Source organism: Nycticebus coucang, chromosome 12, assembly GCF_027406575.1.
Source record: "Nycticebus coucang isolate mNycCou1 chromosome 12, mNycCou1.pri, whole genome shotgun sequence".
In the NCBI taxonomy this organism is placed as follows: domain Eukaryota; kingdom Metazoa; phylum Chordata; class Mammalia; order Primates; family Lorisidae; genus Nycticebus; species Nycticebus coucang.
Window position 1 is genome coordinate 62,913,526 of NC_069791.1, and position 27,288 is coordinate 62,940,813.

The 27,288-nt window shown below is 50.6% G+C and overlaps 1 protein-coding gene across 4 annotated transcripts in view; it reads left to right on the top strand.

Moving 5' to 3' along the window:
- Positions 1 to 27,288, top strand: part of ELFN1 (extracellular leucine rich repeat and fibronectin type III domain containing 1) — an 80,969-nt gene that overhangs the window by 30,227 nt on the left and 23,454 nt on the right. For all 4 annotated transcript variants that reach the window (XM_053557958.1, XM_053557959.1, XM_053557956.1 and 1 more), the window contains exon 2: positions 11,327 to 11,482. The gene's annotated coding sequence lies outside the window, so the exon portion shown is untranslated. The remainder of the gene's footprint in view (positions 1 to 11,326; positions 11,483 to 27,288) is intronic.

The window sequence follows — 27,288 nt, forward strand, 5'->3', positions numbered from 1 at the left end:
TGTTCCTCCTCAGCCAGTGCTCCCAAGCCCCTGTGAACCAGGCTAGGTGGGGAGTGTTCCAGAAGTCCCTGTCTAGCTGTGCGTATGTGGTATGAGCAGCACGCCACTGTCTGGCCTGGCCATATGCCAACATTTAGAGCCGGACAACCCACAAGGTGATAGACACAGCAGGGAGTCTCCAGTCTGTGATCTCGATTCCACCTTCTGGAAAGGGAAACTGAGGCTTGCAGCAGACCCAAGCCTGGCCCTCCCACCCTGCCACCTCAGCCTGGAAGGAGGAAGGAAGCCTCCAGGCCCTGGGCTTGGGGTACCGGTGCCTGTGCGGGGCTGAGGGAAGAGCCATCGCCTTGCAGCCATGCCTTCCCTGCCAGTGCACCCCTCTGTCTTTGCTGTCTGGCAAAGTACCAGAGACCTTTCCTTCAAGACCTGGGCGGACCAGCCCCCCCATCCTCCCCTGAAGTCATCCATGCAGTTGGCAGGGTTCCCATGGCAACGGTGGTGACGTCACAATGGGCTGGAGAAGGACGGCTAGAGGGAGGAGTGGGGTGAGGCCAGAGGAGGGGATTCCTGGCTTCTCCCAGCTCTTTTAGAAAGATAAAGCTTTGGTCCAGCAGTTACCCAGTAGGCGTGAGCTTGTGACACTAGAAGCAGGTGCTGAGCGTTCTGTCTGCTGCTCTGAGATAGGAAACCAGCCCCTAGAAAGAGCAGCTTTCCCAAGATCCAGACCTACCTGCTCAAGTATGGAGCCTCTGGCAGGGGCCAGGACATGAGACCTGAGGCTCAGACGCCAGGACCTGGTCCACACAACTGCTTCTTGTCAATTGGAAACTGCCTTTGAGGGCCACTGACAGTGCACCTCACCTGGGGTAAATGGGGAGCACCCTGCCAGCTGACCTTGCAGGGCAGGAGCAGACAAACTTGCACTTCAGTTTCTTGCCTGGCTGCCTGCTCCACCCTCTCCACCAAAGCCATGTCCTCTCCCAGTGCTGCACCCTCGGATGCCCAGGTAGAGGCCACTCTGAAGCACCAGAGCAAAGCCTGTTGGCTTCCAGGCCTGGCAAATCCTGCTCAGAGGCTGAGGTGCAGATGGCTGCATCCCCAGGACTGTTACTTCCAAAACCTTGCTAGTTTGGGCTTAATGGACTCACACTCATTCATTCACAAACACCCACTCAGTGAATCTTGTTGGGCCTTGTCTGTGCCAGAATCTGGGATTACAAGGCAAAATCTGTGCACTCCTGGAGTGTGTACGTGTGAAATGCCTACTGTGTGCTAAGCCCTGTGCTGGCTCAGGTGTCTCGGCACAGCTGTGACCGGGACAGACATGATTCCTGCTTGTGTTCATTGGCTCTGTCTCTCACAATAGAGCATCACACGCTGGGGGCTTAAACAGCAGATGTTTATTTTCTCACAGTCTGGAGGCTGGAAACCCAAGATCAGGGTGCCAGCAGAATTGCTTCCTGGTCAGCCTATTCTCTGGTTTGCATACGGCTGCCTTTTCCCTGTGTCTCCACATGGCAGAGAGGCAGAGAAACAGAGAGACAGATTGAGTGCCAGCGTGAGCACTGGCTTGTGCAAGTCCTCAGGTATCTCTGCTGCTAAGGGCACTAATCCTCATGGCCTCACCTGCCTCTACTCACGTTCTACAGACCCTATCTCCCAGTACCATCACCTTGAGAGTTAGCACTGCCCTCATAGAGCTGACAGTCAAGCAGAATGACAGCGAAGTTAGGACTTGGGAAAAGGACAGTGTGACCATGTGATGATGTGCCAGCAGAGACCAGGCAGCTCTTTTAGGTGGAGCAGGCTGGGGAGGCTTCTCGGTGGAAGTGACGTTAAGGTGACTTGCCCAGGCCAGTCCTTCTTGTTGGAGCAAGGCAGTGTGTCTGGACTACATTTGAGAAAATCAGTGTTTGCCAGATTTGCACAGTTTCCTATGTGATTTCAGGCCCTTTTCATGGGTGGTCTCCACCTCCCACCCCCAGCCCATCCTCTGAGAGCACATCTATGATTTTTGTTTATCGGTGTTGCCTGCTGGAGAACACGTTACCGCATCGTGCAGCAATTCACCTGGACAGATGTTTCCTGAGCTGGGAACAGGGAACTGCTCCCTGCAGATGCCATAGCTAGTCCCATGGGAAGGCAGGTGAAAGGTGTGGATTGTGGGACAGGGGCTCTGTCCCTCAGCGTCCTCTCCTGTGGAAGGGGTCTAGAGCAAACCCACAGATCCTCAGGGTTGAGTGAGGTCTGTGAGAAGCACATGTGTACAGAGGAAGTGCTCCACAAACACCCCCCTTTTTCAGCGTGGTCAGGGCTGGACCAGAGACGCCTCCAGGCTGCAGGGAGGGAGGAGAGACACTTTTTCTAATGAGTGTTTAAGTTTCCTCTTTCTAACGCGTCTCTTCTGGATACGTATGCTGTGCCTCTCTCTAGATGTCTTTTTTTAATGTTGTACCCACATTTGAACATCTCACCAAATTTTTAGCCAATTAGAGTCCTAGGGAACCTCAGCCTTCATTTCAGGCAAACAAGCAAATTTTAAGCCTCATTTTCATATTTCTAATAAGCACTTATCAAATTTACAGCTCTTACACACAATTCGTCAGGTTAATGCCTTCTGAATATTCCTGCCTCCCGTTTGTGGCAATTTTCTTTTCCTGTGTTGCGCCCTCAGAGCTCTCTCTGACTTTGCCAAGCAAATTAGTGCATCAGCTTCCTGTCAGCTGAGGAATGAGTGGACCATGGCAGTGGGAAGATGGGGCGAGGGGCCCCCTCCATTGTTAGCACTAGCAACGGGTTTTCCATATTGTGGGAAGTGCTGAGCATTCTGGATCACAACATACTGATTAGTGCAAACACTTTTTTGAGGGGCCTGGCATTTAAATATAGGTAATAGCATTTTATTTCTCTTTTTAATTTCAAAAGCAATATACATATGTATATACAAAAGAGAAAATTAGGAAAATGCTGAAAGGAGGAAAAATAAACTATAGTTTCACCATCTAAAGGTAATTGTCAGCATTTTAGGGTATTTCTTTGGGATCTTTTTCTTCTTTTGAGGATCAGAGTTTATTTCAGGGTTAGTATTACCCTTAAAAAATTAAACAAAATTTAAATATAACTTTATACAGAAAAGGTCACAAATCCTAACTGCACAGCTTAACGAACTTTTCACAAGATATAGCCAGTACCCAATTCAAGAAACAGAACGAATTCAGGCCACCCCCTTGCCCCCCATAAAGCCTTTCACAGCCTCCCCATGTCATTCTCTCCCCCACCCCCACCCCGTAGTCACTGTCCTGCCTCCACCAGCGCAGATGAGTTTCACTGGTTTCTGCTCAGTGTATACGTGGAACGACACACACAATGCCAAGTCCTTCCACACCTTTCAGTTCACTCATCCTCGTTAGATGTGCGGTGGGTGGTTCCTTCCTGTTCGGCACTGCATGCTATTCCTGTGTAAGGATTTAATCCAGTTTACCTGCACCTTCTCCCATCACGAGCAGTCAGGTTGTTTCTGGTTGGGGCTGCCATGAGTAGCATTGCTAAGAACACCCTGGTGCGTGTGTTCTGTGGATGTGGGTTCGCGTATTTGTCCATCTTGGGAATGAACTTGTGGGGTATGATTGTTCACTAATCTTGAGCAATTTCCCAGTTACAAAATGTTCATTAACAGTTTAAAATGCTGATGCAATATTCAATGATAATTGATTTAGTCATTCTCCTATTCTGTGGGGGGGACGCAGACCGTCCCCTCCAGTCCCGGGAGCCCTCCCGTGTGTTCTTCCTGACCCCCACCAACCAGCATCCCCAGACAATATATTCTGGATTTGCCCACTTCTGAGCTTTATGTAAGTGCAGTTACTACCTACTTAGTCTCTCCTGGCCTCATTCTTTTGGTCAACATTAACTCAGTAAATGTAGTGTGGGTTCATTTTCAATGGTGAAGAGTGTTCCATTGTAGGAGTTGGTCCTGGGTTGTTTCCAGTTTGGAACTGTGATGAACTTCCTTGAGCATCCCCTATTTTACATATGATAGAAGAGTCTCTCTGGGGCTCATACCCAGGAGGGCAATAGCCAGTCTTAGGTATGTGCACCTTCATGCCAAACTGCTCCCCAAAGTGGGGGTGAAATTTTGTGCCCTCAGAGCAGTGGGTGAGAGTCCCAGCTATTCCACATCTTCCCTTGCAGGAGGTATTAATAGACTTTGGAAGTTTTTCTATCTGGTGGGCATGTACGGCGTCTCACCGAGTTTTAATTTGAATTTCCCTAAGGAGTGATGAAGTTGAGCATCTCGTGTGGGGATCTCTGACCATTTGGATGTCCTCATTCATGAAATGCATTTTTAAAACCTTTGCCCATTTTATTACTGAAGTGTCTGTATTTTCCTTATTAATTTGGAAGAGTTTCTAGATTCTGGATGAGATAGAGTTCTATCACAATATTCAGGAGATAGCTATCTTCCAACATTTTGTGGCTGTGTTTTTATTCTCTGTATAGTGTATTTCTAAGATCAGACATTCTTCACTTTTATGTAGTGATATATATCAATATATTCTTGCATGGGTGGGAAGAAATCCTACCTACCCCTATATTATCTCCTAAAACTTTTAGTTCTTTTCCCATTTAGGTCTATAATTAACCTGGAATTGATTTTATATGTGGTGTGTGGTAGGTGTTCAATTTCATTTCCCCCCATATATATTCAATTTATTAAAAATTTACACTTCCTTTTTGAGTTTTCTGTTTGTTCCATGGGTTTCTGTGTCTAATCTTGTACCACACTGGCTCAATCACCATAGTTTTATAATCAACTACAATCATCTAAGGCCCCTACCCAATATGTTCGTTTTATTTGGGAATATTCTTGGCCCTTTTCCCTTCTGTATAAATTTTAGAATAAGCTTGTCAAGTACCACAAAAGAAAAAAAAAGTCTACTGGGATTTTGATTGGGGTTGTATTGAATCTCTAGATCAACTTGGAGAGTGTTGATTCTCTATTTATTGCAGATATATAGAAAGCCAATGTATATTCATACATAAATTTTGTATCTAGCTCTTACTAATTTCCATAATTTACACATTCTTTTATATTTTTATATACACGATCTTATTATCTGTAAATGAATCTTTCTTTCTGAACCTCATAATTTCTGTTTCTTTTTCTTGCCCTATTGTGATGGCTGAGACTACTAGCACAGTGTTGAGTAGAAGCAGTGGTAGTGAGGATCCTTGTTTTTTTTTTTTTTTTGGCCGGGGCTGGGTTTGAACCCGCCACCTCTGGCATATGGGACCGGCACCCTACTCCTTGAGCCACAGGCGCTGCCCATGAGGATCCTTGTTTTTGTTCTTAATTACAAAGGAAAAGTTCTAGGTTCGCCATCATGTTGTTTGCTATAAGTTACGTATGTTAAGAGCTTTTGCCTTACATTGCCAAATGACTTTCCAAAAGAATTGTGCCAGTCCCACTGTAACCATACCAGTACTGTGCTGCACTGGGCATTAGCTTTAGTTCAGTTTTTCTGCTTTTTTAAGGGCATGGCTCATTTGATGAGCCCAAGGGTGTTTTGTTGTATTTTTTTAAAATGTGCATGTCCCCGATTATGCCAAAGGTTGAACATTGCCCCATACATTTCTTTACGACCTGTATTTTCCCTTTTGTGTTCCTTTATTCATTTGTTTATATGTTTTCAGTATTTTCATCATCAATTTGAATGAGCACTTTACATAATGAAAACAATTATCATTTCTCTGTCACATTTGTCACAAATATTTCCCCCTCTAAGTGTATAGCTTTTAATTTTTGTTATTTTTTATGTTCCTTTCTCTTATTTGGTCAAATATGCCTCTTTTTTCTTTTACAATTTATTCTATTCCTTCTGAGCTTGGAAAGCCTGTCTCTCTCCTGAGGACTGATAAGTATTAAATTCTGTTTTCATCCAGTTTTTCTATGGCTTAATATTTCATATTTAACTGTTTACTCCATCTGGAATTTGTGGGGCTGTGGGGTGTGAAGTGAGGAGTTAATTGCTGCTAGCAGTTTATCAGGGGAAGGGTCCTTATTTGCACTTCCAAGTCTCTGGGCTCCAGCTTCCTCCCAGCTGTACAGGGCAGCCCAGAGATTAAAGGATGAGGGAGGTGGATTGTGGAACCCTAATTACCATCCGGCCAGTCCACCTTGCTGCCTCTGCCTGTTCTAGTCCAAAGCGAAAAACTCTGGGCCCAGCTGGCCAGGAGACCGTGTAACCCTGGGCGAGCGTCTTACTGCATTTGAAACTCAGTTACCCCCCTATAAATGGAGGTATATTGACACCTGAACTGATGAGGGCTGTGGCTGAGAGCATGTGCACTGGGCGGGCCCTGTCCTATAAAGAGCAGGGCCAGGCAGGCTCAGTACAGATGCTGGCCCTTCTTTGTGACCTTGGGCAAATGTGGTCACTTCTCTCTGTTTCTCCATCTGAAAACAGGGGAAATAATGCTGCAGTTCCCACCTCATGGGGCTTGGGAGATGGATGATTCTGCAAGACAACCCATGGCAGTGCGTGCCATTTAGGGGTTCTCCAACAAGGCTACGTCATTGTCATATCATGATCAGCCTTCTGGAAGGGACACTGCATCCGAGTTTGGGGGTCTCTAGGTGGTGAGCCCTGGTAGTGGGGGCAGGGCAGTGGCTTGGTGTTGACTGGAGTTGTGGGGAATGAACACGCAGAGCCCCAGTCTCTTCCCAGAGGAAAGGACCAGCATTGCCTGCAGAACCATACTGTACATGTACCTGCACACACACACATGTCCGGACCCTCTGTATGTTCATGGTCACACACATAGACATACACGTGTGGGTCACTGAGTCTGGACCCTAGGGCCAGCTGGGCACCCTGAGTGTGACCTGGGGATTGGGGCAGACCTGTTCCCCTGCCTCTGCTTGAGGGTCCCCTTTCCCACTGCCCTGGAGCCCAGTGCCCTGCCTGCTGAGGGGCTACTGCGTGCCAAGAGGGTCAGCCCTGTCCACCAGGGCTGCAGGTAAGCTTGGGGTCTGCTGGAGCTCTGGGCTGGGGTGAAGCCAGTGCTGCTTGTCCTGTGGGGATGGTGGGAGTGGTGACACTGGAGCTGGACTATGAAGGGAGGGGGTCTGCTCCCGAGGGGGCACAGCCATAGCAAAGGTCCTGTGGTGGGGACATGCTCGCGACACAGAAAGGACATGTGGTGGCTGTAGGAGGATAGAGCCTGGAGGAACGAGTGCCCAGCCTGAGATTGGCAGGTCCTCTGAGGTTGGTCAGCACCGGGGTCACCCACAGCCTGAGGGGAGTAGGATGGAGGTAGGGGCAGCAGGATCTGGCAGGCAGGACCTCTCAGGGCAGCGCAGCAGCAGCACATGGGAGGCCAGGCTGCTGGCATCAGCAGGCGCCCCTCCTCCCCACCTCGCTAAACAATCATTGCACAAAATATGCAAATGGTATAATTACTGTTATTTGTTTTGCTGATATAAGTGTTTGAAATGCAAATGTCAAGTTTGGGCGCCTTCATTTTTCCAACCCCTCTCACCCGGACATTTGCAAGTTGATGAGTTGTTCCGGTCCTGCAGGGAGGAGGGGGACCTGGGGTGCTTTGAGTTCCACTCATCAAGCTTAGCTCCCTTACTCTCACTTGGCAGCTGCTGCCACTTCCAACCGAGGGGCACTGGGAGGAGCTGGCTTCCCTGTGGCAATTGACTGGCGGGTTTGGGACTCAGTTTCCCATCTCCAAAATTCCTGCACAGCTGTGATCCCCATCCCTAAAATAGGAATTGGATGGTCTTTGGGGAACCCAAATATCATAGACAAAGCTGTGTGTATATTTTGTAGGATGGGTCTTTTGATGGATGGGTCATTGATGCCTCCAGCCCAAGGTCTGTGGTTCCAGACAAGATTGGGCTGTGAGTCCCTTTGGTAAAGGAGGAGTCACTCTAAGGAACGAGGCCCCTGGCCCCTTGGAGGTTTGCTGAAAATCACTGACAGGTTGATTAAAAGGAGAAAAGGCATACACATTTATGTGACATATATACATGGGAGCCTCCCGAATGAAGACTCAAAGATCTAGGGAAAATTGCCCTTTCTTATACTCAGGTTCAACAAAATATGGACAGCTGTGTAGAAATAGGATTGTACAAAAAGGCTGTGATCTACTGCTGCAGACTGAGAGCCCAGCAAGGCTTGTCTGTCTAGAATAGATTCTCCTTGGCCTCTCTGAGGAGGGTCCTTCCTTCTGGGTGCTTCATTCCAGGTGCTCTCTGGAATGGGGGTCTTATGACCTACAGTCAAACAAGGTAGATCAGAGAATTTCTTTCTTTTTTTCTTTTTTTTTTTTTGAGACAGTCTCACTCTGTTGCTGCAGGCTAGAGTTCCATGGTGTCAGTCTAGTGCATAGCAACCTCAAACTCCTAGATTCAAGAGATCCTCCTGCCTCAGCCTCTCCAGTAGCTGGGAGTGCAGGCGCCTGCCACCACACTTGGCTAAGATCTGGCTCTTACTCAGGATGGTTTCAAAATCAAGAGATACTCCCACCTTGGCCTCCCAACTAGCTGGGACTAAAGGCAAGGCAAGGCTGGCTAATTATATTTTTATTTTTAGTAGAGATGGGGGTCTTGTTCTGCTCAGGCTGGTCTCAAACCCCTGCCCAAGGGGTCCTCCCTCCTCAGCCTCCCAGAGTGCAGGGATTATAGGAATAAGCCATTGCACATAGCCCCACAATTTTCTTTATGGCCAGTTTTCATATGAAATAATTTTAGATTTTATGGTTGCTTTCAGGAAAAGGGGTTCTGGTCTTTTTGATTTGCCTGGGAGAGGAGGGATTCTAGTTTCTACAGCCAGTTACGGGGGTGAATGGGACTGAGTTGGGAGGATAGGAGAAGGTCAGAGAAAAACATTTGCTTCTCAGGCCTTCATTTGGGGTACTGTTTTCTGAATATCCACCTCACCATCATCCTCATTCTACAGTGGGGGAAACTGAGGCCTGCTTGTGAAGGCCTCACAGCAGATGGTATTCCTCAGCTGCAGCCCGGCCTGCCTCCCAGGTCCTACATGGTAACTGCCCCCACCCCAAGGCCTACATGGTAACTGCCCCCAGTCCCAGGCCATGTGGGTAGGAAGGAGTTGTCCCTTCTTCAAGCCACACCCCCCAGTCCTACTCCAGATGCTCCCACCCAAGCCTCTAATCCCCATGAAATGCAAATTTGGGCTCACCCTCTGCCCTCCCAGGGCCGTCCTGGGCCAGCAGACCTGTGAGCCCAGAATTCATGCAGGCTGTTCAGATGCGTTTCTGGCAGCAGTGCAAGTGCTGCCACCTTCATTCCTAAAAAGAGCCCAGACCCAGAGAGGCTCCTACAGGTCACAAATGGGCCTCAGAGCTGCACCTTGGCCTCTGCACTCACTGGCCTTGTCATTGGCAGATGCTGGACAGGACATGGGGTTACAGCTCAGATTGTGCCAGAGGGGGCATGTTGGGTGTCCCTGCCTGAGTGCGGCTGGGTGGGCTTCCATGGAGAGCAATGAATGTGAGTGCACATGTGCACTCAGACTGAGCGTGCTCTGATATTGGCACAGCCCACAGCACACAGAATCTGCTCCAGAGGACTCCAGGCCTCTATGCAGGTGTGGTTGTTCTGGGGGCTCCCTGTCTGCCTTCAGGCAGCCTCACTGGAAACTCTGGGAGCAGCTGAAAATTCGTATCCTCCTCCAACCCCTCCATGTGTACCGGCATATGTATCACATGCACCTGTTTTCTTGTTGTGGCGTGGGACTCTGCAGAGCTGGGCTGGATATACAGTAGGCACTCAACAAGCCTGCATTCTGCTTTTCCCCTGAGGCTCCTCGGGCCTTTGGGGGCTGGTAGACAAATGCCCCATGTCCCAGCATCTATCATTTGAGCACTGGAAGCTTGGGCAACCCTGGGGCTGATGTGTGGCAGAGAAGCAGCCTGGAGCAAGACCAAGGAAAGGAGATAGCTCTGGCTGGTTGGGGGGCAGGGGCCCTGCTGGGGGGCCCAGGACAGAGGGAAATGGGGCTGGTCCTGGCTCAGTCTCAGCCTGGAAGCCTCCTATTTTTGTCTCAATTACCTTTTCCAAGACAGGTTCAGCCTTATTAGCATATGCAAATATAGTCCATTATTATTTCAATTAGCTGTTAAGTAATTAGCTCTAATTGATGAGCATTCCCCCCACTTCCCCACATATTTTTTGGTTATTTACATCCGCTTCTAACCAACAATTTTAGGTAATTACATGCCACTCACTCATCTATTTGCACACACACTTCCTCTACCGACAGGTTCCTTCCAATACTCACTCCCCGCCCAGGGAGCTGCAGGGAGGGGGCACAGGCAGGCAGAATGGGGACCCCTCTTGACTCTTCCAGGCCCTCCTACAGCCTCCAGGCTTCCAGAGGTACAGCAGTGGCAGAGTGACTCAACCTAGGTAACTGCACCCCCATGACACATCCCAGACTGCTAGTGTGTTGGGGGAACATGAACAAGCTGGGAGGCAGCAGCCTCATGCATTGGTACTACATCTCAGCCTTGTGATCCTGGAAGATGACTCATCGCTCAGTCTCAGTTTCCCTATCTGCAGAATGGGGATGAAGTGCTTCTCACAGTGAATGTACAATGAGGGTACAATGAGGTGATGAGTGGGGAATCCTTGGCACAAACACTGAAGGTCAGTGCTTAGCACCGATGTGGGGAGTGAATGAATTCCCAAACCCTGTGGGCAGATGGGGAGGCTCAGAGTGGGGCATGGGCCTGAGGCTTCTGTGCCCTGAATTACTTTCCTCCTGAGTCCTTGGCCTAGACTGGCCTGGTATCTGGCATGCTCTGCTCCCAAGAGGCAGAAGCCTGAGGCCTGCTGGGACATAGCAAGTGTGGTGATATCACCTACAGTCTCTGCTTAGCCTGCCCAGCCTCATTGTTTTGTATGCCTTCATCTCATGGAGGAATTTTGGATACAATATGCCTTGAATGTCCCCACTGATCTGCAAACACCAGGGTTGCAGCAGTGTGTTGAGAGCTAGAATTGAAGAGCAGTCTAGCTCCTCCCAGTGCGCTAAGGTTCAGCTGACATGTGGCATCTGCTGGCAGTGACTCCCTCCCTTCACCCTCGCTGGCAGGTGCCTCTGTGTGTCAGCCCACTACATGCACCAAGAAGTTCCTGGCCTCTCTATTTTGTTATTGAGGTGTGATGTATGTCCAGTCAGGTGCATCCATGATCACAGGCCAGTGGAGTCTGCTGGCAGCTGAGATGGCTGTAGGCTACATTGCTTCATCCTTTCTCACCTTGCTCCCCTGTCTGACTCTGCAGGTGCAGTGGCCTTGGAGAGCATTTCTCCTACAGTTTGTCTGGGCCAACGCTGCTCTGTGTGCCACAGTGAGGAGATGTCTATGAGCTCTGCAGGGAGGGATCCACCAGCCTGTACTTCTCAGGAGTGCCAGGTCATTGGCAGACATTGACACACAGGTAAGAGATATTTTTGCTCTTCATGCTTTGAGCAAGGGAGGCAGGGCTAATTCTTAACAACTTGGGAAGCAGGTGTGCTGGGGTCTGGAAGAAAATGGGGTCAGATCTAGGTGTCTTGAAAAGGTAATTCCTTAGGGATTCACTCCTGTTCAGAAGTGCTGTTCAGAGGCATAGAACAGAATAAGGCTGAGGAGGCTACCTCAGGGTTGGACAACAGGAGCCTGGGGCTGTTAGGGGACCCTGAAATTGTCTAAGAAGGTGGTGGCCATACTCAGGGCCTGTGCTCCCTAACCCTAACCCTGAGGGTTAAGAGACTTTATTATCCCTGAACTTACTTGAATCAATGTTGTACAGTGTGTTTGAGTGTAAAAAAATAACTATTTGTATAATATTGTATGTTGTACAGGTTAATAGTGAATTATATATTTGGAACATTTTCCTATATGGAAAAATATACACAAATTGGTAAATTGAATGCCCTAGTTAACAAGGGGGGGCTCCATCCTGTGAGATGACTCTAGTGGCATGCTAGATTTTTCAGTGATTCATTTGTGCTGTGTCTATGGGAAGATAGCTGGACAAGTTCTTTTTCTATAGTATGTTTCAGAAATTGCAGATATGCCCTCTTTGGGCAACTGTACTTTGGATTTTTCCAGGCAGTAGGTATTTAACCCAGTTCTGGGACTCTGACTCTACGTTTTTCAAACTCAGCTCATAATGCAGGTCCTGTTGTACTTTTATTGTCTCATAGAGCTGGGTTGTAATATCTCGTATGACCAGGAGGAGATGCTGTTGTTAAATGACACAGTACTTTGAAATGTTTGGAATTTAGGCTTTGGGTTTTCTCAATACAATGCTTGCCAGCTGTATTGAGTCATTATAATTCTACATACTGAATTTATTTAACATGATTGGATACTGCCAGAGGGAGGTACTTGGAGATTTGTAGGGCTCTGTCTTTTCTCACATGGGGGAACAGAGACTTCTTCTAGAACTCCAAAGACGTACCTTTTTCTGCTGGTGGTTGGAGGCCTCCCTACACATATCTGTGGCTTCAGAGTGAGGCTTCTCAGGAATATAGGGTGGGTAAAGTTCCTACAGGATGACAGAGGACTTTGTCCTAGGCTCTGTCCTTTACCCTTACCCAACCCCATGGCAGTTGTTTAAGTCTTTTACCCTTACCCAACCCCATAGTACTTCCCAGGGCTTGGGAGTGTGGGGTTCATGAGCAGGACTGGCCCTGCCTACCCCCAGGAACCATCTGTGATCTAGGGCCCTCAGGGATCATTTTTGTCTCTGCCTCATGTTATAGGTAGGGAGACTGAGGCCCAGAGGGGCTCACAAAGTGGCCTGGAGTCAGATCTGAGAGTAAGTCTCTTCTAACTTTCAGTTCCATGTTTGTTCTACCACATCTTTCTTCTTTTTCATTAGAAAGGCTGGGAGGCAATGACCCAAGGGAAGACTGCTCCCAGCCCTTAGTCTACTGTCCACTCTGCTGCCTTGGGGGAGGAGCAGGGCTGTCAAACCTTTTCTTTCCTCTGCCTCACACTGGAAGAATAAGTTATCTTGGGCCATATTAAATACACAAACACTAACGAAAGCTGATTAGTGAAATAAAGGTCTGTGCGTACTTTTTGTGATAACTAAAACCACAAATAAGCAAAAATAGTCCTCATAAAATAGGCAAAAACAAATCTTTTTTTTTTTTTTTTGAGACAGAGCCTCGAGCTATCACCCCGGGTAGAGTGCTGTGGCATCACGGTTCACAGCAACCTTCAACTCCTAGGCTTACGCGATTCTCTTGTCTCAGCCTCCCAAGTAGCTGGGACTACAAGCGTCTGCCACAATGCCCGGCTAGTTTTGGTTGTAGTTGTCATTGTTGTTTGGCAGGCCCAGGCTGGATTGGAACCCGCCAGCTCTGGTGTATGTGGCTGGCGCCTTAGCCTCTTGAGCTACAGGTTCTGAGCCCCAAAACAAATCTTCACAAAATAAGCATATAGCCCACAGGCCACAGGTTGGAAACCCCTAGTCTAGAGTATTCAGGCTTGAAGACACCTTTAAGTTCATGAAGTCAACTTTTTTATAGTGTAGATGAGAGACCTGAAGCCCAGAGAAAGGAAGGGACTCCTGAGATCACCCAGCAAAATCTTCACAAGGCTGGGCGCAGAGTGCCCTGTGGCTCGGGTCAACCCATACGGTCCAGGGTCTGCAGGGATGCAGATGTCAGCCTTGCCTCTGCCCAGTTGTGGTCTTCCTCCTCCAATGGTTAGTCCTTCCCATTTAGGGTTTTCCCCAAGCCCTGCCAACTTTGATACCAACTTTGTATTTGGGAAAAGATTTCTGGAGCTACCTACTTTTGTCCCTGCCTCATGTCATAGGTAGGGAGACTGAAGCCCAGAGGGGCTCACAAAGCCCCTGGAATATCTGGACTCGGCCCCTGGGGGACACCATGAGAGACGTGGGCCAGGACTGCATCTTCAGAGCTGTGTGAGTGATGTCCTTCCTGTGTGCAGACGCCATGGCCCATGTGGGTCTGGTCACTTGGCCTAGAAGGTGGACATGCTGGGAACCTGGGCTGGGTCTGCTGCCGAGGGTGGGCAAGGTGGCATGGAGACTGTGCTTTCAGTATCCAGAGGCTACAGGAGGGAAGGAAGGAGGAGAGGAGAGAGGAACAGAGGGAGTCTTGAGAGAGAGAGATTTCAGAAAGAGCAGGAGACAAGCAGACAGGCTCGGAGAGACACAGAAAGAACCCTGGAGAGAAAGAGGATGCTCCAGACAGAAAAAAGAGGTAAAGATCAGAAGCAGAAATCCCAGCTCTCAGTTCTTCATCCACGTGTCCAACCTGTCTGTGCTGATGCCCTCCCAGAGCTGGCCTTGGGGAGTGGAGTGTCCTTCTCTCCCAGGGGACGGGACTCAAATGCCAAATCCACCAGCAAGACACGCTGAAGGGTACAAGGACTGCCCAGGGGGCCAAATCTGGGGCTGCCTTGGGATGATGTCCTTCGGGATGGGTGGTCAGGGAGGCCTCTCAGGGGCCCAAGGATGGAGGGCTGCTACCATGGGAAGGCCCGGTCTCAAGTACTCCAGCAGAGGTTCCAGCCAGAGCAGGAGCACCAAGGAGGGGTGAGGGCAGGGTAGGAGGGGATAAGGTTCTGAACAGGGACAGATGGCATCCAGAGAAGCCACCCAGTTCACTCCACCTTCCATCATTCTTGAGAGTGCCACATGCCAGACCCTTGGTGCTTTGCTCAAGTCCAGAGAAGGGGGAGGCCCTGGAGACACATCCTTTGCAGTGCTGAGGAGATGCAATGTGGAGGAGTCATACCAGCACCTCTCTCTCCAGCTCACTCATCAAGGAAGTCTGGGGTTGGCTGGACTCTGGCTTCATCACCGCTACCCATGCCCTGGGAGAGCGACCAATACCTGCCCCTCCGTGAGCCTGCGTGCCCCTCTCTGAAACATGAAGGTGTCCCCATGGATCTTCTCTCCACAGAGGTCTCCCTAGGTGGGGAGTTGCCAAGAAGACAGGGTAGCTCTGACCAGGCTGGGAGCCTGGGACCTCTGCAGCATCCAGACTGAGACCCACCCTGCAGTGAGATGTGACACCAGAGGCCTAGGGCTGCAGTGGGATGTGGACAGTTAGGACTGAGCTGTGCTGACCTCCAGCCGTGGACATGGGTGGGGTTGCAGGGCAGAGCAAGCAGCCAAAGTCTTGTCCTCCACTGCGCTGTGCCTTTGCTCATGGCCCTCAGCCCTGGAGCACCCTCTCTCCCAGGGCCGTCTGCTTTAGGAGCTGGACCGCCTTGCTGATTTCTGGATGTGGAATCCTGGGGGAGTCATTTCCACCTCTGACCCGGTATTTTTATCTGTGCAGTAATGATAATAAGATCTCTCTCAGGACTGGCGAGATTGCTCCAGCTTCTGGCCCAGGGCCCTCACTAGTTCATATCTCACTTCTCGCCCTGCCTAGGTTGCTGGTTCTGTGCTGTAAGCCTCCGGAGCCTGGCAGGTGGCAGACTGAATAAATGTTTGTTGAGTGAGTGGATGGGATGTTTCTCAGCCCAGCCTACCTAAGAAGGCAGGTGGTAAAACAGATGGCCCCCTGGCTCCCGGGTGGTAGTGGAACATATGGTGGAGTGCAGTTGCGGAGCCTTCTCGGGAACTTGGGGGTTGGACACCTTGTTTCCAAGGTCCTTCCAGAGACATCATTTTGTCACTCAGCGAGTTACAGTTCTTGACTTCTTCTATTCCTGCCCCTTCGTCCTCCACTTCCTGGTACTATGGCCCTGTCTCTAGAAGTGGCTTTTCCAGAAACAATGTTTATGAATCCAGAGGGAGCCTTCTGAGTGCTCAGATGATCAAAGGTAATCTTGGCCAGACACTGTATTCAGCACCAGGGACAGAGCCACCGTGAGCCAGACCCTGATCTGGTGGGTGTAGTGGAAGGCATGTTTGAGAGAGAGGGGTGTGGGAGTGTGCAAGATGGAGCCCACCCTCTCCCCAAAACCCTTTCCCTCAGTAGGTCTTGGTTTCCTTCCTGAGTAGTGGGCTGGTGAGCTGCTAAACTGCAGGGGTATATCCCGGAGACTAGCCTCAGGACACTCAGCCAGTCTCTGTGGCCTGCCCCTCCCCAGCACGGCAGCAGCCTGTCCCCCTCCCCCACTCTTCAGGAGCAGCTCTTTATCTGCCAGAGGGTGACAGGCAGCCGTGGCTGGTGCGTTGAGCTGCTGTCCAGGGAACAACTGGCGGCCACAGAGCAAACAGCCCGAGCTAATCAGCAAAAGGTCACGCCAGCTCCTGGAGCCCCTGCTTTGGAGGTCTCACTTCACACGGGCTCCTGGAAGGAGACTGTACTTTGAGTTAGTGGCATAGTGACCTGGACAGCTTCAAAACACTGCCCACAGCTAATTGCCCAGCTTGTGACTCTGAGTCTTTGCTTCGTAGAGATCTCCAGTCCCAGGGGGATCCATCATAGCCCCTTGCAGTGGTGGTGGTGGCCCTGCCCTACTGCCCCTGCCAAGGCAGACTGTCCTCGCAGCAGAAGTGCAGGGCTGGGAACCAGCTGCTTGGTCTCTCCACTTGCGCCTCCTTTCACTTACCCCCACAGTCCCTCCAACTGTATTCTTACCACTTGTCTTTAAATCAATTCGCTTTTTAAAAACTTAAATACATTTATTTAAAAGGGAAGCTTTATGGCCAGGGAACTACTACAAATGGAAAACAAGCCTCCCTTGCCATAAATAGAATTCATAATCATAAAAATAAATTCAGTGGAAACAAAACAATGTTATTAAATTCTAGTTGGACACTGTATTCCCAGGGGAGGCTCAGAGCCCACAGGCTGCCATTGTTTTATTAGAAAGGAGAATAGTAAGCATACAGAAGTGTTCAAGACTTACCAACCCTGCTTTTTTGATGTAATCTAAAGCACTGAAAAGAATTAAATGGAGAGCAACTTTCTAATAAAATGATTCTGTATCATTTTATGCTATGTGAGCCAGGGGTTGAATTTGGCTGCATGAGATAGAAACCTGACCACTGTGTGGTTAGACCCCATGTGGGGGTTCATTTTTCTCACTCATGTGAAGAGGGAAGAAGTGGAGCAGGTGCATGGCCCCAAGAATATGTCAATGATCCAAGTTCCCTATAGCTTCCTGCTCTGTCATTGCTAATATTGGTTCTCATGGTCTCAACATGGCTGCTGTACCTCTAGTCATTGTATCTGTATCCCAGGCAGGAAAGAAGCATGGTAGAGGAGGGGCAAAGGAGAAAGGAGTATGCCAGCTAAGTCTTTTCATTGTTATGGTAACAGCTGGCACATGAACCCATTCTCTTGATCGCTATGGCCTACTACTGCCTCTAGGTTGGTGTTTATCCATTTGCTGCAAAGTTGTTTGGTGACACTAATTGCCAGGCATAGACTCTTACCCTCAAGGTATTCACAGGACATGTGCTGACATTTGTGAACTGAGTGACAGCCCCATCCCAGGGCATCTTCCCAGGGCCTCTCTCTTCCCCTACCCTTGGTCCTTCTCCTTTCTCCTCTTGACACCTCTTGTTGCCCACAGGGACCCAGCCCCAGGACAGGAGCCCCTGCCTCAGTCCCATTTCCTCTCTGTGTACATCGAGGGCTTCCGGAGCCCCCTGTGGGAGTGTTCAGGTTCAAGTCCCAGCTTAACTTGTACTGAGTTGCCCCCACCTGGGCTGCTCAGATGAGAAGAGAGCAGCACCCTCCCCCTCCAATAGTCCTCACAGCCCTCTGTCCCTACTTCTGCTGCCCACAAAGGCCCTCCCTCCCTGGGGCTCAGCTTCCTCTCTAGCTGTTGTGTCCCTCTGGGGATAGGCAGGCCAGGCTTCAGGGATCAGTTTCTCCTCCTAGAAGTTCATGTGTCTTAATTTCCTCATGTAATTCACATCCCATGATTCCTGTGACTTAATTAGCCAGTGGAAGGGCAGGGCCTCTGGCACCTCTCCCTGCTGGGCAGGCCCAGAAGCCCCCTTCTCCCTCTGGCCAGGGATCCAGGCACTGCCCCTCGCCCCCAATCTGCAGCATGCTTTGTCTTTCATTCTGAACTCTGGCCTCTGACCTTCTCCTTGGCACTCAGGCTGAGGGACCTGTCAGGCCTAGGCTTAATGGTGGGTACTGTTGTTCACCAGCTGTGCACTCAGAGGCCAGTCACTTAACCTCTCTGAGCTCTCCATTAGGTGGGAGTAAGGGCCTCTGATTAAATGAACGAGGAGCACAGGATTCTTCTCAGCCATGCTTCTGTCTCTCCTCCCTCCTCTCCTTCTGCACCATCCCCCTGACCACCCAGAGTCCAGTTGTGGCTCTGGGCCATCTCTAGGATTCCCTGCTGTGGGCTTGCAGCTGAATGGTTAGGGTCATCGCATGTTCTGGGAGGCCCAGAACACCACTCTCTGGGCCAGTGTCTGGTGAGGTGACTGGCCTGGACGATGTCTAAAGCCCTCTGGGCACATACCACCAAGCCTCACCCCTTACCCTCCAGAGCCCTCTGCTGCCTTCTTCCTTCTGTGTGTGCATGCCCCAGGTGTGTGCGTCGCTATGCATGGCGTCCTGGGTGGCCTGAGCGTCTTGTTGCCTTTCTCTCCCCCATACTCTGCCCGTGACTTCAAACTCAGGCTGTGGCTTTGCCCCCCAGCCCCACCGGGCAGACTGCAAATCCAACAGCCAAAGTGGGTCAGGGAGCATGCGGGAGAGCTGGGGAGGCAGGCCGGTGCCAAGGCCTGGCTTGATGGCAGCCTGGGGTGAGGGCAGAGGAGGGGGTTTAGGGAGAAGAGCAGGATTTGGAGTAGGCCAAGGAACAGGCAGCAGGCACAGGGCACAAAAGCCAGAGGGAGATTCGCAGACAGGGTGGTTGTTTTTTCACAGTAATGATTTGATGTGGAGAGATGTGGCCCAGAGCTCAGGGAGCTGCTTTCCTGCTAGGATGTATAGGAGGGAGGGAGGCACGGGGGAAGTAGTGAGGACACATTTAATGAGCACCTACTGTGTGCGGGCCTTCCCACCCCTGCACTTCCCTAGCACCATAGCCCTGAGGGGTGGGTGTCATTGATGCTGTGACACCCAGGAAATGGAGCTGGAGAAGGGCTGTGCCTCTGTCCAGAGCCCAAAACCAGGGCAGACAACCCACGCTCCAGCCTTGCAGCCTTGCTGTTCCCTGTGTGGAGATCATAGGCACGTCAAGCAGCCCATGGGGGTTCTCTGCCAGCTCTGGCCCAGACTTTTCCGGACACTGGAACGTCCCCAGCCTGGCTACTGGTAGCTAAGCCCGGAACTGCCTTCAGCAGCTCAGCAGGCCACAGTCCCAGGCTTGCTCAGCTGATGTCTGGGGAGGGATGAGTGGCAGCAGGGCACTGTGCCCAGTCTGCAAGCATGTCCTAGAGTCCTAGAGTCCTACTGTGTGTTCCACATAGAGGAAGCGTCAGGGAAGCTGGAAACCCAGCCCTGACTCGGGAAGCCCAGGCCTGGGGTGGGGGTGTGTGGCTCATGTGGGCCCTAAGGATAAGCAAACAGATCAGATCGGGCTTCTGGGAGCAGAAGGCAGACAGGATGTGGATAAACAGGAGCCTTTCTAGGTGTGAGAAATGGCAGGAACGGTGGTGTTGCCACAGTATATGGCATATGCAGAGCATGGGGAAAACCTTCCCCATTCCCCCAGAGTATATCCAGATCTTGCTAAGCCCCTTCCTAGTTGTCTGCTCCTCTGAGGGAGCAGCCCTCATCTGCAGTAGTTAGGACAAGCTGTTGAAACAAAGTCCTCAAAAAGTCCAGTAGTTGAAATAAGATAGGAGTTTATTTCTTGTTTACAAATAGCTCAGAGATCAGCAACCCAGGGCTGGTAGGCCAGCTTTTTCACCATCACTTGTATGATCTATGTCTAGGACCAAAGTGGCTGCTTCAGCTCCCACCATCACATCTGCATTCCAACTGGGCACAGAGTGTGCATGCCTATTCCTTCTAAGGAAGTGATTCAACAATGGAACACTTCAAATCCACTCATATCCAATTGGCTAGAATTTCTTCATAGATCATGCCTGACTACAAGGGCAAGAAATGTAGTCTTCAGGCAGGTACAGCTTAAACTTTGGAGTTTAAGTAGTAAAGGAATAAGAGACTAGAAACTGGTGATGGTTATCTTTTGGCAGTTATTCTTCATCCTTGGGCCGTAGAACTTCACAGGAAGAAAGAAGTACAGCCACCCCTTGGCGGGCCTGGCTGGTGAGTGGGAAATGGGGCTGAGGATCTGGTTCATTCTCAGACCCTCACTATGGTTCTGGCAGAAAGCCTTCCCTTGATAGAAGTTATGAAGCAAAGGGAAATCACTAGCACATTTAGAATGGAAATGGCCTCTAGAGAGAGAGGATGACTGTATAATTTAGTCTCCAAACCAGAGTGCAAAGAGGCAGCATTAGTAATTACACTGAAACTGTGGGGCACACCAGGGGGTGTGGCCACCCACTTAGAGATCATTTTGTGTTCTGATTGGGGAAGCTGAAGCCCCAGACCACATTAAAGTAAATAACAGCCACCTGAGGACCCTGGAAAGAGTCCAGAGGGATTCTCTCCCCCTCCATTGGTTTGGGCACCGCAGCTCTAATCTCTGTGTCACCCATCCTGGGTGTAGGCTTCTGGGCCCCTGCCCTCACTTCTCTTCCTGAGCACCCTCACCGTCCAAGCCTGGGATGCTTCAGAAGGTGGCAGCTTGGGCTTTCCCCTTTAGTCCCCAAGAGCATCTAAGGCCAGCCCAGAGCTGTCCAGGGTCCTGACTACCTGTGTAGAGATGGGGGCTGAAGCAGCACCCCACCCACACTCCCGAGGGGCTACCCTCTCCACCAGCAGGGCCAGGCCCCCATTAGGCTCTGCCTTCATTCTCAACCAAAGTCCATGGAGGTGCCTATCTCTCAGACAGACCCCCTTCTCCAATTCCCTGTAGCCTCTGTGGTCCCCCCAGTGTGGTGGACAGAAGCTGCTGGCTTTGCAAGAGGAAGTTGCCCTTTCCAGATCTGTTGGCAGATCTTTGTTTGGAGTTGTCTAAAAAATCAAAGACTCAGCAGAGGAATCACCACAAATGGTGGGATGCTAAGCACTGCAATCAGGCCAGGAGGCAGGGGTTTCCTTCAGCCTCCCTCTAAAGCCCCAGCTCTGGCCACTCCACAATCCACATCCTGGCCTCCTTTTCCTCAGCTCAGAAATAAGGCTCAGCTGGCAGCATCCCTTGTGAACTGAGCACTGCCTGGTGCTGTCCCAGCAGATCCCTCTCTTGCTAAACCCTACTGTCATCTGCTTTCCCCATTCCAGGGAAGCCAATTTCCTTGCAGCCAGGCCACGCCTGCAGAGCCCAGGGCCTCTACGCATTCTCCTGTTGGAAAGAGGAAAGTGGGAAAAGCTTGGAGGGCAGCTCACCTCATCATACTCCAGGAGGATCGGGGACCCTGCCAGCCTTCACCCAGGCATAGCCAAGAACACCCCAAGGCTGTGTGCCAGGGAACCAGCGTTCAGTTTGTGGCATGAATGAATGGGAAGCCATCCTCAGCAACCCGGCCCTAGCTAACTGGGCAGGTGGTAGACCAGATGGCTCTTGCACTGCATTGTGTGCCAAGAGTTTTAGCAGGTGCTGACTGCCTTTCTGAGCTCTTTAAGTTTCCTTCCTATTCCAGGCAGCTCAAGCCCTTGAGACCACCTCTGTCTGTCCTGAGTAGGACTCCTCTTCCCCCAGGCCTCACAGCCCCATCTTAGTACTTGGTTCTCTCTTCCACAGTGTAGAATATTAATTTTATTATATAGGTAGAATGTCGTTTCATTATTATTGCATTATTATCAACTACTAAATACTTTGAGTTAACTCAGACTCGGATTGCACATACTCAGAGGCTGTGTAGCCCAGACGTGCAGAGGGTGGCCCATACCCTGCCCATGTCTGGACCCCAGTGTGGCCACTTCTTTTTTTTTTTTTTTTGAGATAGAGTCTCACAATGTCGCCCTCGGTAGAGTGCCATGGCGTCACAGCTCACAGTAACCTCAAACTCTTTGGTTTAAACGGTTCTCCTGCCTCAGCCTCCCAAGTAGCTGGAACTACAGGCACCCGCCACAATGCCTGGCTATTTTCTGTTGCAATTGCCATTGTTGTTTAGCTGGCCCGGGCTGGCCTCAAACCCGCCAGCCTTGGTGTATGTGGCTGGTGCCAAACCACTGTGCTACAGGCGCCAAGCCTCACTTCTTCATGTGTTTTCTCTATTCTTGGGTTTATTCATCTGTAAAATGAGAAAGAACATAGGATCCTCTACATCTTAGTGTTTCTGTGTATTTAATGGTGTGCTTAAGCACAAGTCAGCACTTGCAGAATTAAACATTTGATAAAAGTGAGCTGGTGTTACTGTAACGATTCTCCCATCCCTGGAGGTAGCTGCTGGCTCTCCTTTAAGGCAGTGGAAGTGGGTATGTTTAGTCACCTACCCAAGGCCTTTCTCTGTAGGTCTGTCGGTCTATAGAGGCCAGCCCTCCACCACTCTGCTGCAGCCCCTGTAACTTACTGGGGGAGGGAGGGTGAAAGGGAACTGCTAATCACTCACTCAGCCTCCTCCTCACCACCCTGCCCGGGGAGCTGTACCCAGGCCTGACATCTTCAGGGAGGTCCCAAGAAGTCATCCTAGAAAGGAAAACAAGGCCTCATCCTCATTCTGCCATGACCTCACGGGGTGACTCAAGGAAAATCCCTATCCCTCTCTGGACCTAAGTGTTTGAGTGTAGCCCTTAGAGGGTAGAGGCCAAATCTGGCAGGTTCTCTTGTGACTCCAGGCAGGCTGGCATGCACAAGGAAGCGCCTTGCTTTGTGGTTTAACCCTGTGAGTCTTCTGCTGCCTCAACTCCCCTGTGATTCTGAGACAGTCCCTTGCCCTCTGGTCCTTGGTATTTTTACCTATGTAAGTACTCCCTGCCATCTGGTACCACAGCAGAGGTGAAGCAGACAGTCTTTTGCCCCAGCCCTGGGAGTGCCCGAGCTGGGCAAGGGGCCAAGTTGCCTGCTCCTGCCCTTGGGGCTCAAGAAAACAACGAACAGACCAGATGGTGCTGTGGCTGGAACAATGGGCACTTCAAACACGGGTATGGGGGCCCTGCCATCACTCACTGAGTCTGGACCCCACAGCTGAATCTCAGAAATCTCTGTTTTTGAGAAGCTTTCGAGTGATTCTGACCATGGTCCCAATTTAGGAGAACCACTTTTTCAGTCTACCTCACCTCCAGTGTTTAAGTGACATCTGCCTCTGTCAACCAGGAGCTCAGTCTTACATGTTACATGTTCTTTTTCAAAACATTTTAAAATTATTATGATTATAAAATATTTAGGTTGTCTCAAACATTTAAGAAATCTCTAATAAATATTTCACTAATTGTGAAATATTTAATACGACCAACAGTTTAAGGAATAATGCAATGAATACTTGAATGCCCAATACTCCCAGCTTCGTCCTTCATATACTGGAAACTTCCTGAGTGCCCCTCTCAGATCCTATATCCCTATTCCTTTTATAAAGTTTTTAATTGTAGTAAAAATATATATAACATAAAATTTGCTGTCTTAACTATTTTAAGGGTATGGTTCAGTGGTGTTAAGTCTATTAAGGGTATTGGTCAGCAGATCTCCAGAAGGTCTTTATCTGGCTCTCCCTCTCTCTTGAGGTAAGCTCTTTACCAAATCCTGTGATTAGGATTCTCTTACTTTTTTTACACTTTACCATAATTCTATGAGCCCCCACATAATACACTATTTGCATGTTGTAAAACTTTAGATACAGGGTGTGACAGGGCAGGTGTTTATGAGTGACATCCATGCCACGTGTGTGCTCCATGGTCCCATCTTTTTCACTGCTGTGTGGTACTCATGGCCCATGCCTGTCAGTGTTCTAATCCACCACCTTAAACAACACTGCGGTGCACATTCTTGGGCATCTTGAGGCTTTTCCGGGATGTATCTTTGACTGAGATTTGGGCTCATGGACTGGGCACATCTTTACCTCTGCACCATGTCATCTAATCATTTTCCAGCACAGTGTGCCGGGCGCGTGCTTGTCAACAGGCTCGAGAAGTCACTGGAAGGCAGAGGCCAGCCAGATGCAGTGTCTACCCTCTGGCCTCTGTCCTGCACATGTTCTGCAGGTGCCTGTGTGCCTGAGACCCCTTCCCTTGACCTTGACTCACTCCGTGCCCTCCCACTTGTCTTCAGATGAGCCAGCTTTGTGTCTCTTCCTCAGAGGTATTCATTCACCCTGAAATACACCCATATTGACCTGTGGGCCATGGGACATATGGTGATTCTGAGGGCCCTGGAGCCAGACTGCTCAGGCTTGAACTCTGGCCCTACCACTTAGTAGCTGTGAGAACTCAGGGAAATTAATGAACGTTTCTAGGCCTCTTCTGTAAAAGGGAAATACTAGCACAACTTCAGAGGGTTATTGTAGGTATTAAACATGTTAACATATGCCAAGTTTTCTGAAGAATGTCTGGTACAGAGCAGGTACAATATGTGTGTGAGAGTGAGCTTTTGTGATTTTGCGTGAGGTCTGGAACCAAACCCTTTGACATGGCTGAACCGTGCCAGGCAGAACCAGATCACCACCTCCTCTGTTCTACCTCATGTATCTCTATTAAATCAGTCTGAGTTCCCTCTCAGGTGGCCTCATTTATCCTTGGTGACTTTCTCTTATTGGAAGATGTGGGGCCCCACTTCCCTGCTCCCCTCCTTTCAGGATAGGGTTTTGCCCCGTAATTCACGGAGGTGGATTTGAACCATGAGTCCAGCTGGAGGGGATGTTGGATCTTGATCCCGACCTTCCTGCAAGCTCCCAAAGTTTGCCCAAACTGCTGCTCACACTGAGAACCGGATGAGGGCAGACCATCCGAGCACCCCCTTTAGGGTACCCCAGCCCTTGGAGGGATGTGGGCTGAGTGATAACTGGTCCCACAAGTGTCAGTCTTCCACTGGGGCCTGTGGGAGGGTGGGTGGGTCCCATCCACAGCCATTACCACTTCCTCCTGAGGCCAGGGTTACCTGCACCTCACCCTGCCTCACCTCTGGCACCTCCTCAGACCCTGAGGCCAGTGTTGGTCTCATTACCTGACAGCTGGATACTGCCTCTGCCCTGGATCTGGCCCAGGCCCCCTCCCTCCACCATGGCCAGCATGACCCAGGGTGTGGCCCCTGAGGGGAGCAGCTCAGCCCCACCAGGCAGAATAAAGGGACGGTCCTGGCTCTGAGGGGAGATTGGGCTGGGAAATCTAAGAGGAGACCCTGGGGTCTCCCCAAAGTGGATCAGGTGCCCTGGCACCCCAAAGTCCGGCAAAGTGCAGGCAGTTTGGCTAGCAGCAGGGACTGGCCAGAAGCAGCCCAGGGAATGGGATAATGACTCCCAGAGGAGAGCTGCCTGGCTTCAGATCCCACCACAGCCCCAGTGGCTGGCGTGGTGAGGAGAGGAGAGAGCCAGATAGGGCAGGGAAGTAGCATGCTCATGCCAGGGTAGTGGGGCCGGTGACAGATGTGTGTCCGCACGGTCAGTTCAGCCTCAGACAGACGGCAGGCAGATGGGGGCAGGCAGAGGTGGTGGGTGTGAGCCAGCCCCAGCCCCCACTCCCGCCCCTCCCGGAAGGATGAGGTCTCATTGACTAAGTCAGCCTCGGGACGCGCAGTCCTGAAAGGGAGCGCTCTCACCCCAGTTGGGTGGTTTCCAGCCTTGTCAACTGCACCGAAAATGGAACGTCCTCCAGCTGCTTGCCTGTCGGACTCCTGCCTGCTGTGAGACGATGATTAGATACTCATGAGTGCAGTGTGTGCGTGCGTGCGTGCGTGCGTGTGTGTGTGTGTGTCTGCATGTCGAGGGGGCGGGGGGGCAGGGCAAGTGGCAGACCCATGCTGGAGGGGCCAGAGGCTGAGGACACACACATGGTTTCACACAACCTCACACAGAGGCATAAACCTTCAGACACACAACTTTATGCACACATGTACACGTTATTCTGTCCTAGGTCACAGCAGGTCTCAGGCTGGAGGATGCTGGGTTCCAGGTCCCCACTCCTGCTATGTTCTGGCCAGCCCACCCAAGCCACCACCCTGAGATAGCAATAGAGCAATATAGGTGTGGTCACCTCTGGGCTATCTCCCACCCCTAGGTGAGCATGTGGCTGCCCCATGTCATGCCAGCTCTTCCAGCTTCTACTGACCTTGGTCCTTTGGAACCCAAATGAGAAGTGCTATTTATAGCAGCTGGCATATGGCCCACACTGCTGTGCTACTCAGATGTGGGGGGCACAGTCCTCCCAAGCGTCAAGCCTACCTATTCTCTTAAGGGCTCACCCTGTGACCCAGACCCCTAGATCTCAGGCTTGGGATACCAGATCCAAGGGACCTAGCCAGTTGATCGATTGCTTCCAGCCCAAGGGCTGTCCTGGGAGAGACTCCAGCTCTCTCCTGTCTCCCTCCTAGATATAGGCAGGAGGTGACAGCAAGAGCAGCAGGGAGTGTATCTCACCTCAAAAGGTTGGAACAGGCTATAAGTCCAGGCCTAGATGGGACATGAGCCCAGCCACACCATTTAGGGCAGTGGTACCTCCTCAGGCATGACCCTTGGGCACAGGACGTGCCTGCATGCTCTTATAGCACCTCTTGAGGCAGGAACCATAGTTGTTTCTTCCCATGTGTCATTTCATTTAGTCTTCCCAGGGTCATTTTACATACACAGAGACCGAATCCCAGCATGGATGAGCCACTTGAGCAGGGGAACACAGCCCAAGGGACAGAAGGTCCAACGTCAGGTTACAGCTGTGAGATCCCATAGTTCACGTTCTCTTCTAAGCTTCTGTGATCCACAAAGTGGCTGTTTTGTCCCCACCCACCCATCTGCTCATCTCACACACTCAGGAAATACTAGTGAGTGAATGAATGAGCGTGTGAAGGAATGAATGCACTGGGTGGCAGGGCTGAGAGGAGGCTGTGCAAATCCAGGATCTGACCAGGGCCTCTCCCCAGGTGCCTTCTTCCCCTCCTCCACAAGGCAGCTAGAAATGATGGTGACAGGCTCTTATTCTGGTGGGGGTATCTTCTGAGGCTCTGGTGCTTCCAGGGGTCAAGAAAGTGGGGTTGCCTCCTCCCTGGGCTCCTTTCCATGAGAGGGGCACTGTCTTGGGACCTCCTAGGGATGGTCTTGGGCTGCTATAGAGGGGCTGTGGGATCTCTAACCCCTTCATTTCCTCCTTTAACTCCCTTCCCAGGTCTGTCCACCTGGACACTTCAGCC